The following is a 12,807-nucleotide window of genomic DNA, read 5'->3' as shown; positions in this document are numbered from 1 at the left end:
TCTGTGCACTCTAAATCATTAAATCCATCGATCAAATTCCTCGTCCTTTGTCAACAACGCCGCGCGTGCGCCCTGACGTGAGCCTCGTCGTTATTCCACAGATCTAGTATATAACTATATTGTAGCGTTAACAAAGTACAAGGAAAGACGTGGGTTTGGTAAACGGCTCTTTATTTAACAAAACAAACTTCCAGGCGTGTGGCGGCGTGGACTTCCAGCCACGGAGGTGGAAGAGAGATCCATAGAATAGGACCGGGCGTGCGTAAAAGCCATGACCGAGCCCCATCCACCGTCCCCGGACAGCCACCCGGCCGAGCGCCGGCCCCAGACTTCCATCCACGGAGCTCCGTAGAGTAGGACCGGGCGGGCGTATAAGCCATAATAGTTTTTCAAACCTTCTGTGTCACTACAAATCCTTAAATCCTTCAAACTCTTCGTCCTCCGTGTCATTTAGAAACAAAGCCGCTAATGATGCCAGTAGTTCGTGGGGCCCTTCGTCATCTTCGTCATCCTGTGATCAATCTTTGTCCCTTTTGTAAACAACCGCTCCTGACGTCACTTGAAATTCAAATTACAGTAATCCCTTGCTACATCGCGGTTCGTTTTTCGCGGTTTCACTTTTTTTTTTTTAGAAGTTTTTTGAAAAAAATCTCATAAATCGCTCCTTATTATAAGTCGCCCCCCCACCCAAACTATGAAAAAAACCGCGACTTATAGTCCGAAAATTACCGTAAATAAATAAATAAATAAATAAATAAATAAATAAATAAATAAAAGCTAGGTTCACACTCCAGGGCTTCATGCCCAATAAAAAATAAAGAATCTTTTAATGTACTCGCTCACATTGCAAAAAAAAAAAAAAAATGCAACTTCTAATGTGAAAGCAACGCGTCCGTGATGTGACACATATGCACAGAAAACATGGTGTTGAGTGACTTACATCCACACAAAAAAAACTATGTCACGCGGTGCAGTCTTTACGGGTGGTCGATTACGGGTGGATGATTTTATCATTTCATATTGTCAGAGTAGCGGCGACTTTCCTCGAGCTAATTTAGGACATCGCCTAAAAGTTCTAATAGTGTCTTTCCCTAGAAGTCCACTTTATGCTTCATGTTTCAAACAGGATTAAATTAAAGTGGACATTGCTAACTTATTTTTTTCCACCAGGTAACTAGTAACTCTACCGAAATACATTTTTAAAGTAACCTTCCCATCTCTGTCCAGTAGTAACTTTAAAAAAAAAGCCCAACTTACTTGGGTGGGTTTGAAAAAAAAGCACTAAGCATTCAAATATGTATGCGTCCAAGACAAAATCACATTTGCCTTGCCCTAAAATGAAATGAACAAAGGATGAAAGATGCTTTAAAATGTGTCTTCACCAAATTCTTCACGTAAGCGAGGGATGGCATGTAAAAGATTTTGAGTCTTTCCAGGTGTGATTGACAGATGAGTTGCAGCACTTCTCACCATGTCAGTTATCCCTCAGGGAAATTCTCCAAGAAAACCTCTGGTGCTTGTTCTGGGTTAATTTTGAAAATACTGAGTGACTTTGAAATGACATATCCAACCAATAGCTTGAGCAACAACATTTAATACTAATTCATCCAGAATCTTCCTGTCATTTAGCTCAGTGGCCTAGTGGTAGAGTGTCCGCCCTGAGACTGGAAGGTTGTGGGTTCAAACCCCGGCCGGGTCATACCAAAGACTATAAAAATGGGACCCATTGCCTCCCTGCTTGGCACTCAGCATTAAGGGTTGGAATTGGGGGGTTAGATCACCAACTGATTCCCGAGCGCGGCACCGCTGCTGCTCACTGCTCCCCTCTCCCCCAGGGGATGGATTAAAATCACACAGGGATGGGTTAAATGCAGAGGACAAATTTCACCACACCCAGGTGTGTGTGTGACGATCATTGGGACTTTAATCTTTTAATCTTTAATCTTTAATTTAGAGCTCTATCAAGCATGAAATCTAATGTAATTTCCCCACTCTCTTGTGGCCCTGTTCAGTCAAGTAGTTTCTACTCATTATCACTCTATCGAACGGTTACAAGTATAACATGAAATATCCATCCATTTTCTGTACCGCTTTGTCCCCATGGGGGTCGCGGGCGTGCTGGAGGCACGGGACACCCTGAACTTGTTGCCAGCCAATCGCAGGGCACACAGAGACGAACAACCATCCGCACTCGCACTCACACCTAGGGGCATTTCGGAGTGCTCAATTGGACTACCAAGCATGTTTTTGGAATGTGGGAGGAAACCGGAGTGCCCTGAGAAAACCCACACGGACACGGGGAGAACATGCAAGCTCCACACAGGGAGGGCCGGAGGTGGAATCGAACCCGCACCCTCCTAACTGTGAGGCGGACGTGCTAACCAGTGTTCCACGAGCCGCCTAATATGAAATATATGAAATATATTTAAATAAATAAATTAAGGTGTTAATAAAAAAATTTACAAAAAACAAGTAAATAAATACATACATACGTACTTATGTACGTACTTACGTACGTACATACATACATATGTACATACATACATACGTACATACCGTAATTTTCGGACTAAAAGTTGCTCCAGAATATAGGTCGCATTAGCCATAAAATGCACAATAACGTGAAAAAAAACATATATAAGTCGCTCCGGAGTATAAGTCGCATTTTGGGGGGAAATGTATTCGACAAAATCCAACACCAAGAACAGACATGAACGAGCAACAACAGGCTAAACCAAACATGGGCAAACTACGGCCCGCAGGCCACATCCGGCCCACGGGGCCGTTTAATCCGGCCCGCCAAACCTGAATAAATTGTATTATTAATTTTTTATGTGGGTCATTTTCCCTGCAATTACTATGTTTCCCCAGTAGATGGGGAAGCGCCCGCCCGCGCATTTACTCCCGGGAGCCGTGTCAGAAAGCTCGGTGCACACTCACAAGTGCGTGCGTACTCAGTAGTACGTAGTAATTTCAGTGCCGAATTTCGAGTGTAGGCTGTGACGTCAATATTCTCGTAATTCGCGCGCTGAGTTTTCAGATACAGTTTTACGCTAATGCCACCCACAAACCTTCCCCTGGAATCCTTCCATTAAAATGAGTGGCCCGAAGAAAAGAAAGGTGGACACTGCCGAATGTTAAAAAAGAGTGGACAATTTGGCTCGACCTACGTGTGTGAGAAGACGTTCAGCCACATGAACGTCAACAAAGCCCGTCACAGATCTAGGTTAACGGACCGACACCTAGGCTCTATCCTAAGAATTACCACAACAAATTTTACTCCAGACTATGATGCACTAGCAAAAAAGGGAAACCAACAATACTATTGATTTCTTTATTACTTTATTTAGATGTATTCTTTCACTGATTCTTCAAGATGATGTATTTGGTCAGAATGTTTGCCGTTGGATGTGATTTCGCCTCATTAGATAAACATATTTCATAAATCTGACCTGCAGGCGCTGAAGTGATGGATAATGTTATTCATCATAACAGTGTCGTATTTAATAAGAATCACTGATAGTAGTTTTTTGGTGAAATATTCTTTTAATGCTGTTAAATTTGTTTTCAAAAAGCTTTTTTTAATATCCATGCGTTAGTATCTACTAAAAGTAAAAACCTTTTATGCAATGACCTTTACATGTCATTTATATTACTTCACACAAACACTACATCCATCTGCTCCTGGTTCGGCCCCCCGGTCAAAATTTAGAACCCAATTCGGCCCGCAAGTCAAAAGGTTTGCCCACCCCTGGGCTAAACGATAGGTATGCTAACGTGACATAAACACAAACGAAGAGCTGAGAACGGGCCTCACGTAACATTCAGAGTTATTGAAAAAAAACTATTACATAGTAAATAACACGTTTATAAAACCATCTGTGTCACTCCAATTCATTAAATCCATTGATCGTCCTTTGTCAACAATGGGTGCGCGCCGCTGACGGCGCTTGCACTTCAAAATATTCCACAGGCCCTATATAACGATATATAAATTAGATATCAAATAACTATTATATAACCAATAATATTATCAAACCATCTGTGCACTCTAAATCATTAAATGCATCGATCAAATTCCTCGTCCTTTGTCAACAACGCCGTGCGTGTGCCCTGACGTCAGCCTCGTCGTTATTCCACAGATCTAGTATATAACTATATTGTAGCGTTAATAAAGTACAAGGAAAGACGTGGGTTTGGTAAACGGCTCTTTATTTAACAAAACAAACTTCCAGGCGTGTGGCGGCGTGGACTTCCAGCCACGGAGGTGGAAGAGAGATCCATAGAATAGGACCGAGCGTGCGTAAAAGCCATGACCGAGCCCCATCCACCGTCCCCGGACAGCCACCCGGCCGAGCGCCGGCCCCCGACTTGTATCCACGGAGGTGAAAGAGAGCTCCGTAGAGTAGGACCGGGCGGGCGTAAAAGCCATAATAGTTTTTCAAACCTTCTGTGTCACTCCAAATCCTCAAATCCTTCAAACTCTTCGTCCTCCGTGTCACTTAGAAACAAAGCCGCTAATGATGCCGGTAGTACGTGGGGCCCTTCGTCATCTTCGTCATCCCGCGATCAATCTTTGTCCTTTTTGTAAACAACCGCCACGCCGCGCCGCGCTTCTTAAAAATAGCCATGGTATTCCTTTGTTCAGACAAATTGAGCAGGTCTCACCTTAACAAACTTTTCTGACAGTTAGGGTTAGGGTTAGGGTTAGGGTTATAAAGATATATGATAATTGTATGAAAACATCAAATGTCTTCTACAGACGCATGTTCACTCATACAGGCTGGTACACCTTAGTCATGTTTGATGTGTAAATAAGACGTTCCTGTCACTCTCTCAATGCAGCTGCACCGTTTGACCTGCCAACTGAGAGTTTCTGTTGTGGGGCTTGGGTGTGTGTTGGTGCTTTGTACACAATCATATGAAAGAATTTCTACAAATCACATTTGACTGAGTCAGAAGAAACTCCCTCTGATATTTGCACACAAGGGTGAAGGGCAGAGTTGCGAAATACAGCGTGAGATTATTTACACTGTTCATTGTATTGACCCCTTGAATTACATTTCCTCATAGCTGGCAATGTGCTGACTGAAATATGGAAATCTTTTGTTTTCTTAAGAGGGTAATAAGGCACAAAGCTTTATTCAACAAATCTGATCACATCCTGTAAGTTAGATGGTTTCATGAAGTTAAACAACTTCTTTGTACGCATTGGTGTGAAGATGAACAAAGTTTTGTATTTTAGAGATGCCATTTTGAGAGTTGCAAAGTCATGCTTTTGTTTTTTGTTTTTTTGTCATAGCCGGTACAGAATGATTAATTTAAGTTTTTTAATTTTATATATAACACTGCATTCATCCAAGACTCACAAATATTCTTGACTGATCAGTTCGTTCGAGTGGGTGACAAATTACTAATTATAATTTGCAGACTCGGATCAAATGATGTGATGTCGACGGAACCAAACTTTTGTTTACCGGGAGTCCACTTACTATGACAGTTACAAACTTGAACCATGTGGAAACGCTACTTGCTGCATCTTTATGAGAATGTGTACAGTATGGGGTCCATACACATGGAATCATGACTGATACTCTATGAATCTTTCCAAGGCACCCTGCAAATATTCTCTAGTGAGTTAACAAAGCAACTTTCATCCATGTAGCAGTAAAAGAAATTCCATGATTTCTTAAGGTGGGACCTGTAACGTTTCAGGTCCGTGTTGTGAAGAGAAACAAACGAGGCAAAAATTCACATCTACACTAGTGCAGGGATATCAAAAAGGCTCGTCATTCGGGAAACAAGAAAGATGTCCTTTTCCTGTCGAGTCTGGCCAGAACTCGTGGAAAGTCAGGGCAGCAACCAGATTACTTTTAGCGACAAACCTAAACAAAAGCCCCATATCCATTACATTTACTACAAACACAGGGGCAACAAATACACTGAAAACAGTAGTGGTCTTAAAATTGAGCCCTGTGGAACACTCAGAGCAAATAAAGCTAACAAAAATCTAAGAGTGATTGTGCCAAAGAAGAATCTTACGAAGGATCAGGCATAGGCTGAGTTCCTGGAAGAAATAAAAAATCAGATGAAAGCTCTTGATCCACTTATGAATACTCTGTGATTAATCAAGAAGCAACTGATGGGGATAGAAGCTACGATGAAGGAGATCTAATTCCTCAAAGATGATAATGCCAAGAAGAAACAGCTGGACAAAACCCTCACCAGCAGAGTGGAAGAACTTGATCGGAAGTACAAGATCAATGATCAATCAATAGGCCTCACAAAATCGCCAGTGTCATTAAAACTCGTAACAGTGTTGATTCTGTACTATGTAGCGTCCAAAAGTCCAACTAGACAACCTTCATAACATTATGTTCATCAAAAAAAATCAAGTGAATGAGCACCACTTTTCCACATTTTTCAAATAAAAGGCAGCTTGAATAAATAATCGCACCAAAGATTGATTTATATGTCAGACATAAATAAAAATTCACTCCAAGAAGGTCAAGACCCATTGGTAGCTGGCTTGTTTCAGCCCAGAAAAACGTTTTTTGGGGGACATTTCAGAGCGTTATATTTCACTGTAGGTAAGGTGTTCTTTTCTTAACGGGCGTTGTTGTGTTTGTGCTAAACATAGCTTTCGAAATCATGGCCAGAGACTTCAACCTGGGCTTCAAAATGCTGCAAAAACAATCGAAACCTTCCTGCCGAATGTGGAAAATGGTGTTATGGATGATACAAAAATGTAACTTTTCGCCCATAAGTTTAACATTTTTCACAACAGAGTCATCTGATCTAAACAATTGATAACAAAGGTAAAGGGAAACTTGCAAAAAAAAAAAAGTTGAACCTAATGAATTCTGTTGAGTGTCCAATTCATGACCTCTATCACACTTTGCCAGGGAAATTCCACAGTAATTTCAGAGGCCAATATAACGGCACACAAGCACATATACTGAGGCACGCGAGCGCGCCCGCACTAGCACGCGCACGCGCGCCCACACGCGCGCGCCCATACGTACAAACCTTTTGTGTTTTTGAACAGAAAACGCATCCTTTAAATGCAATCAAACATAAAAAAATAATACATATAAATTTCCCGATAGACGGATGAGGAAAATTTACAGTTCATATTTTTTTTCTAACCACTAGAAACCGTCTTCGGTTTTGAAAGGCTTGTTTTATCATTGTACTCTGCTGCCATCTATTGCTAGATGTAGGTAACTTTCAAGTAAGCGCAGAAAAGCCTCTTGGAGGGCTGTACTTATTTACCTACCGACCGACCGACCTACCTACCTACCTACCTACAACCCATGGCAAAAATTATGGAATTAGGATGTTCATTCATTTGTTTAATTCTGTAGAAAAAAAAAGAAAAATTATTGTGGCAGTCAATAACGGTTACTTTTTTAGATCAAGCAGAGGAGAATAAAATATGGAATCACTCAATTCTGAGGAAAAGATTATGGAATCACCCTGCATATTTTCAGCCCCAAAACTAACACATGCATCAAATTAGATCTGCTCGTTAGTCTGCATCTTACAAAGGAGTAATCACACCTTGGAGAGCTGTTGCATCAAGTGGGCTGACATGAATCATGGCTCCAACACGTCAGATGACAATCGAACATCCATCCATCTTCTGTATTGCTTGTCACCACGGGGGTCATCGGGCATTAGGCGGGATACACCCTGAACTGGTTGCCAGCCAATCACAGGGCACACAGAAATGAACAACCATTCGCACTCACACCTACGGGCAATTGGGAGTGCTCAATCAGCCTACCATGCATGTTGGAGGAAACCGGAGTGTCCGAAAAAACTCACGCAAGCATGGGGAGAACATGCAAAGGAGGTGGAATTGAACCCACACCCTCTGAATTGTAAGGCAGACGTGCTAACCAGGGCGCCGCCGATAGAGGAGAGGATTATCAGATTCTTAAAAGAGGGCAAATCAACACAATGTTGCAAAAGCTGTTGGTTTTAAAGATGTTGGTTTTTAAAGAAAATAATCAAGACATGAGTGAAGTGAGATATTCTTATTTTAGCATTTCTCCATGATTTGAAACATATCTGTACTAACACTAGCAGTGGCTTTATACAAAATATAAAGTCTGCGCACCTGTGTTCAAATGCCATTTTTTAGTGTGATTTAAATAGTCAGAGATATATCATTTCAAAACACGGTCACCTACAAATGGGACGACGCTATTTGAATATTTTCAATGTGTAAAAATATCCTAAAAACTGAATTTTGACATCAAATGTAAAAACAGGAGTCAGCAGACAACACTTCTCCATTAAAGTGCTTCCGATTAACCCCAAATAAATCTCAGATGATGTGATCATGACCTTTTAAATGTATTTGTTGTTGCTTACTAGTAGGCCTGAAGATTTTGTGCCAACACTGACTGGGATTGGAACTGTTCATAACTGCCTCCATTTTGAAGGGCCAATTCCACCAGAGGAATAAAAGCCCCAAAGCATAATACTGTCACCAACATGGTAAGGTGTTGTTGTATAAGATAAAAAACAAACCTCTGGAATTGTGGCCCAAAATCTCAGTCTTTGTTTTCTTGGACCAAAACAAAATCTTGCAAGCTGTCATCTGTTCTTTTATGATTTTACAAATGGGTAACGATGAATGGTAAAAAAAAAGTGACTGATTTTCACCAGCCATGCATGCGTGTGTGTATTTGTGTGCGGGCGTGCGAACAATTTCTGTCTGACAAAAGGCAGCGGCACACAAGTGCAGTCCGGATGCGTAGGAGTAACATCTCCAGAGCTGCCAACCTATAGAAATTCACAAAACTTCCATACATTTTAAATTTTGTGAAGAATAGAACGAATGTTACCAAGAGGCATTTATTGCTGCCACAAAAAAGATAAGACATAATCATTATTCTATAACCATAAGGGGGATGAGTCTTCCTACAGGGACGAAGTGGTGCAGCTATCGGAGTGGTGCGGAGAGAACAATCTGCTCCTAAACACGGCTGAAACCCAAGAACTGGTCATTGATTTTAGGAGGAAAAATAAAACGGACATTCCACCAGTTACCATCAACGGGGTCTGTGTGGAGAGGGTGTCCTCCTTCCGCTACCTGGGAGTCCACATCGAGGAGGACTTCACCTGGAGCGTGAACACCTTTGAGCTGCTAAAAAAGGCCCAGCAGAGACTCTACTTCCTAAGGGTGCTTAGGAGGTACAGCATTACACAAAGATGCTGGTGTCCTTCTATCGCTGCTCCATAGAAAGCACTTTAACGTACTGTATATGTGTTTGGTACTCCAGCTGCACTGCAGCTCAGAGGAAAAAGCTCCAAGGGGTCATCAACACAGCCAGAGGCGTAGCCAGGAATTTTTCCAGTAGGGGCGCACGCCCACAGGAAAAAAAATCGAACATCACCCACGCCGTTCGCTGATCGCTAAAACAACATCCGGGTCCGGGAGGCAAACGGTGAATGGATAACATCGCGCACATAGAATAGCGCAAGCACATTCGCGCAAGACCGAAAGAAAAAAACGGCATGAAAATGAAGAATCAAAAAAGCTCGATTTTTTTCAACCGGGGCGCAGGGAGTCCTAACCGGGGCGCCGCCCCGGCTCGCCCCTGCTTGGCTACGCCTCTGAACACAGCACAGAAGATCGTTGGCTGCCCTCTCCCCACACTGGAAGACCTACACAGAACCCGCTGTCTCAAAAAAACACAGAACATTCTGAAAGACACTTCCCACCCTGGCCACTCCCTTTTCGAACTGTTGCCATCAGGCAGACGCTACAGATCAATTAGGTCAAGGACTAGCAGATTCGCCAACAGTTTTTACCCTACAGCGGTAGTCACATTAAATGCCGCTAAAAAAAAAAGATTATGTCTGTGTATGTTCTTCTGTGGGTTTTTAGCTTGAAATGTTTTATCTTTTTATTCTATTTATTTTTTATTTTATGCACTGATCGGTTGGCACTTTTTAAATTTCGTTGTACATGTGTGACAATGACAATAAAGATCTATTCTATTCTATTCTATAATTGTGAACAAACAGTGGCTTAAAAGTACTGTAATTTACTTATTGCATCAACCTGATACACTACAAATCAGCCAGTATCAAAGTTCATGTACAGTGTTAAAAACATCTGCATTACCACCCCTTAGTAAAAATAGCTTGTGTAGTCTCACACTGATACGTTGTTAAAACTGGGTGTCACCTGGATTCGATATAGCTCGCAGGCCTGTCTTTGCAACCAAGGAGTAACAAAAATCTCATGGACAAAAAAGTGTTTGTAGTAAATTCACCAGTAGATAGCGCTAGATTAACACAGACAACTGCAAGTGAACGTCAAAAAGACTACAGACGTGCCCACTACTTCCTGACTGTAAACCAAATGTAAGAGTATTTAATGTATAGTTTATATTGTCAAGTATTTATGAGTAATGCATAATCATATAATGTGTTGGCATTTAATTGCATTTAAATGCATTAAGACATATTTGAGTGTAAATGCATAGAATAACTAGGTATGTTAACTTTTTAATTGTTTAATTCCACAAAAATCCAATATAGTAAGAAATGTTAACTATGCAAAAGCCATCAAATTACCATTTTGTCCTTCACTAAAAAGCACAAACATCTTGTTTGTTTTGTACAAACCGGATTCGGTTGAAGTTGGGAAATTGTCCATCCATCCATCCATTTCCTGTACCGCTTTATCCCCACGGGGGTCACGGGCATGCTGGAGCCTACCCCAGCTGTCATCGGGCAGTAGGTGGGGGACACCCTGAACTGGTTGCCAGCCAATCGCAGGGCACACAGAGATGAACAACCTTCCGCACTCGCACTCACACCTAGGGGTAATTTGGAGTGCTCAATCGGCCTACCAAGCATGTTTTTTGGGACGTGGGAGGACACCGGAGTGCCCGGAGAAAACTCACGCGGACACGGGAAGAACATGCAAACTCCACACAGGGAGGGCCGGAGGTGGAATCGAATACGCACCCTCCTAATTGTCAGGCAGACGTGCTAACCAGTGCGCCACCGAGCCGCCGGTTGGTAGATTGTGTAAAATGTAAATAAAACCAAAATACAATGATTTGAAAATCTTTTTCAACCTATATTCAATTGAATACACTACAAAGACAACATATTTAATGCTCAAACTCATAAACTTTATTTTATTTTTCAAATAATAATTAACACTCAATAAACATTTTGGAAGAGAGGAGACTAATTCTCTTAGCTTCTCATATGGAATTCTTTCCCATTCTTACTTGATGAACCGCTTCAGTTGTTCAACAGTCCGGGGGGGTCTTCCCTGTCGTATTTTACGCTTCATAATGCGCCACACATTTTCAATGGGAGACAGGTCTGGACTGCAAGCGGGCCAGGGGAGAACCTGGACGCTTTTACTTCGAAGCCACGCTGTTGTAACACGTGCAGAATGTGGCTTGGCATTATCTTGCTGAAATAAGCAGCGGCGTCCATAAAACAGACGTCGCTTGGATGGCAGCATATGTTGCTCCAAAATCTATATACGTATACTTTTCAGCATTTATGTTGCCTTCACAGAAATGTAAGTCACCCATGCCATGGGAACTAATGCACCCCCATACCATCACAGATGCTGGCTTTTGAACTTTGCTTTGAAACACTCCGGATGGTCCGCTTCCTCTTTGGTCTGGAGGACACACGGAGGACAGTGTTTCCAAAAACAATTTGAAAAGTGCACTCATCAGACCACAAAACACTTTTCCATTGTGCATCAGTCCATTTTACATGAGCTCGGGCCCAGAGAATCCGGCGGCGTTTCTGGATGTTGTTCATCAACGGCTTTTGCTTTGCATGGTAGAGTTTTAACCCGCACTTACTGATGTAGTGACGAACTGTATTTACTGACAGTGGTTTTCTGAAGTTTTCCTGAGCCCATTTGGTGATATCCTTTACACACTTATGTCAGTTTTTAAGGCAGTGCCGTCTGAGGGATCAAAGGTCACGGTCATTCAGTCTTGGTTTCCGGCTGCGGCGCTTACGTGCAGTGATATCACCAGATTCTCTGAACCTGTTGATGATATTATGGACCATAGATGTTGAAATGCCTAAATTCCTTGTTCTGAAACCGTTCAACTATTTTCTCACGCAGATGTGGACAAAGTGGTGAACCTCGCCCCATCCTTGCTTGGGAATGACTGAGCTTGTTTGGGGAGGCTCCTTTTATACCCAATCATGGTACCCACCTCTTCCCAATTAGCCTGATCACATGTGGGATGTTCCAAATAGGTGTTAGATGAGCTTTTCTCAGCTTTCTCTGTATTTTTTGCCGTCTTTCCCAACTTCTACTGGCCGTGTTGCAGCCATGAAATTCTACGTTAATTATTATTTGGCAAAAAACAATTAAGTTTATCAGTTTGAACATTAAATATGTTGTCTTTGTAGTGTATTCAATTGAATATGGGTTGAGAAGGATTTTCAAATCGTTGTATTTTGTTAATATTTACATTTTACACAATTTCCCAACTTCAACCGAATCCGGTTTGTAGATAAATATCTCACTTTTGATAGAGAAATTAAAGCACCCAGCACTATAATGAATAAAATTTAAAGCATGTCACAATCTGGGCTACAAAAACTACATTAAACTGTTCAAATCATTTTGTTTGTCAGCTGTTGACTGACGGTGCCAGGGTCAGGGGTTACAATTAACAAACTCACTGTGAAAAAGTTCAATGTAGAGCATGAAGATATTTCTTAGTTGTGCATCAAAGTGCTTCTAAACTTGCTCTGTATTGAGACATGAGCTGGGAACCATTGGTG

Source organism: Syngnathus acus, chromosome 13 (genome assembly GCF_901709675.1).
Source record: "Syngnathus acus chromosome 13, fSynAcu1.2, whole genome shotgun sequence".
Lineage (NCBI taxonomy): Eukaryota > Metazoa > Chordata > Actinopteri > Syngnathiformes > Syngnathidae > Syngnathus > Syngnathus acus.
The sequence above is the reverse complement of the archived record's forward strand: the minus strand, read 5'-3'. Positions refer to the sequence as shown.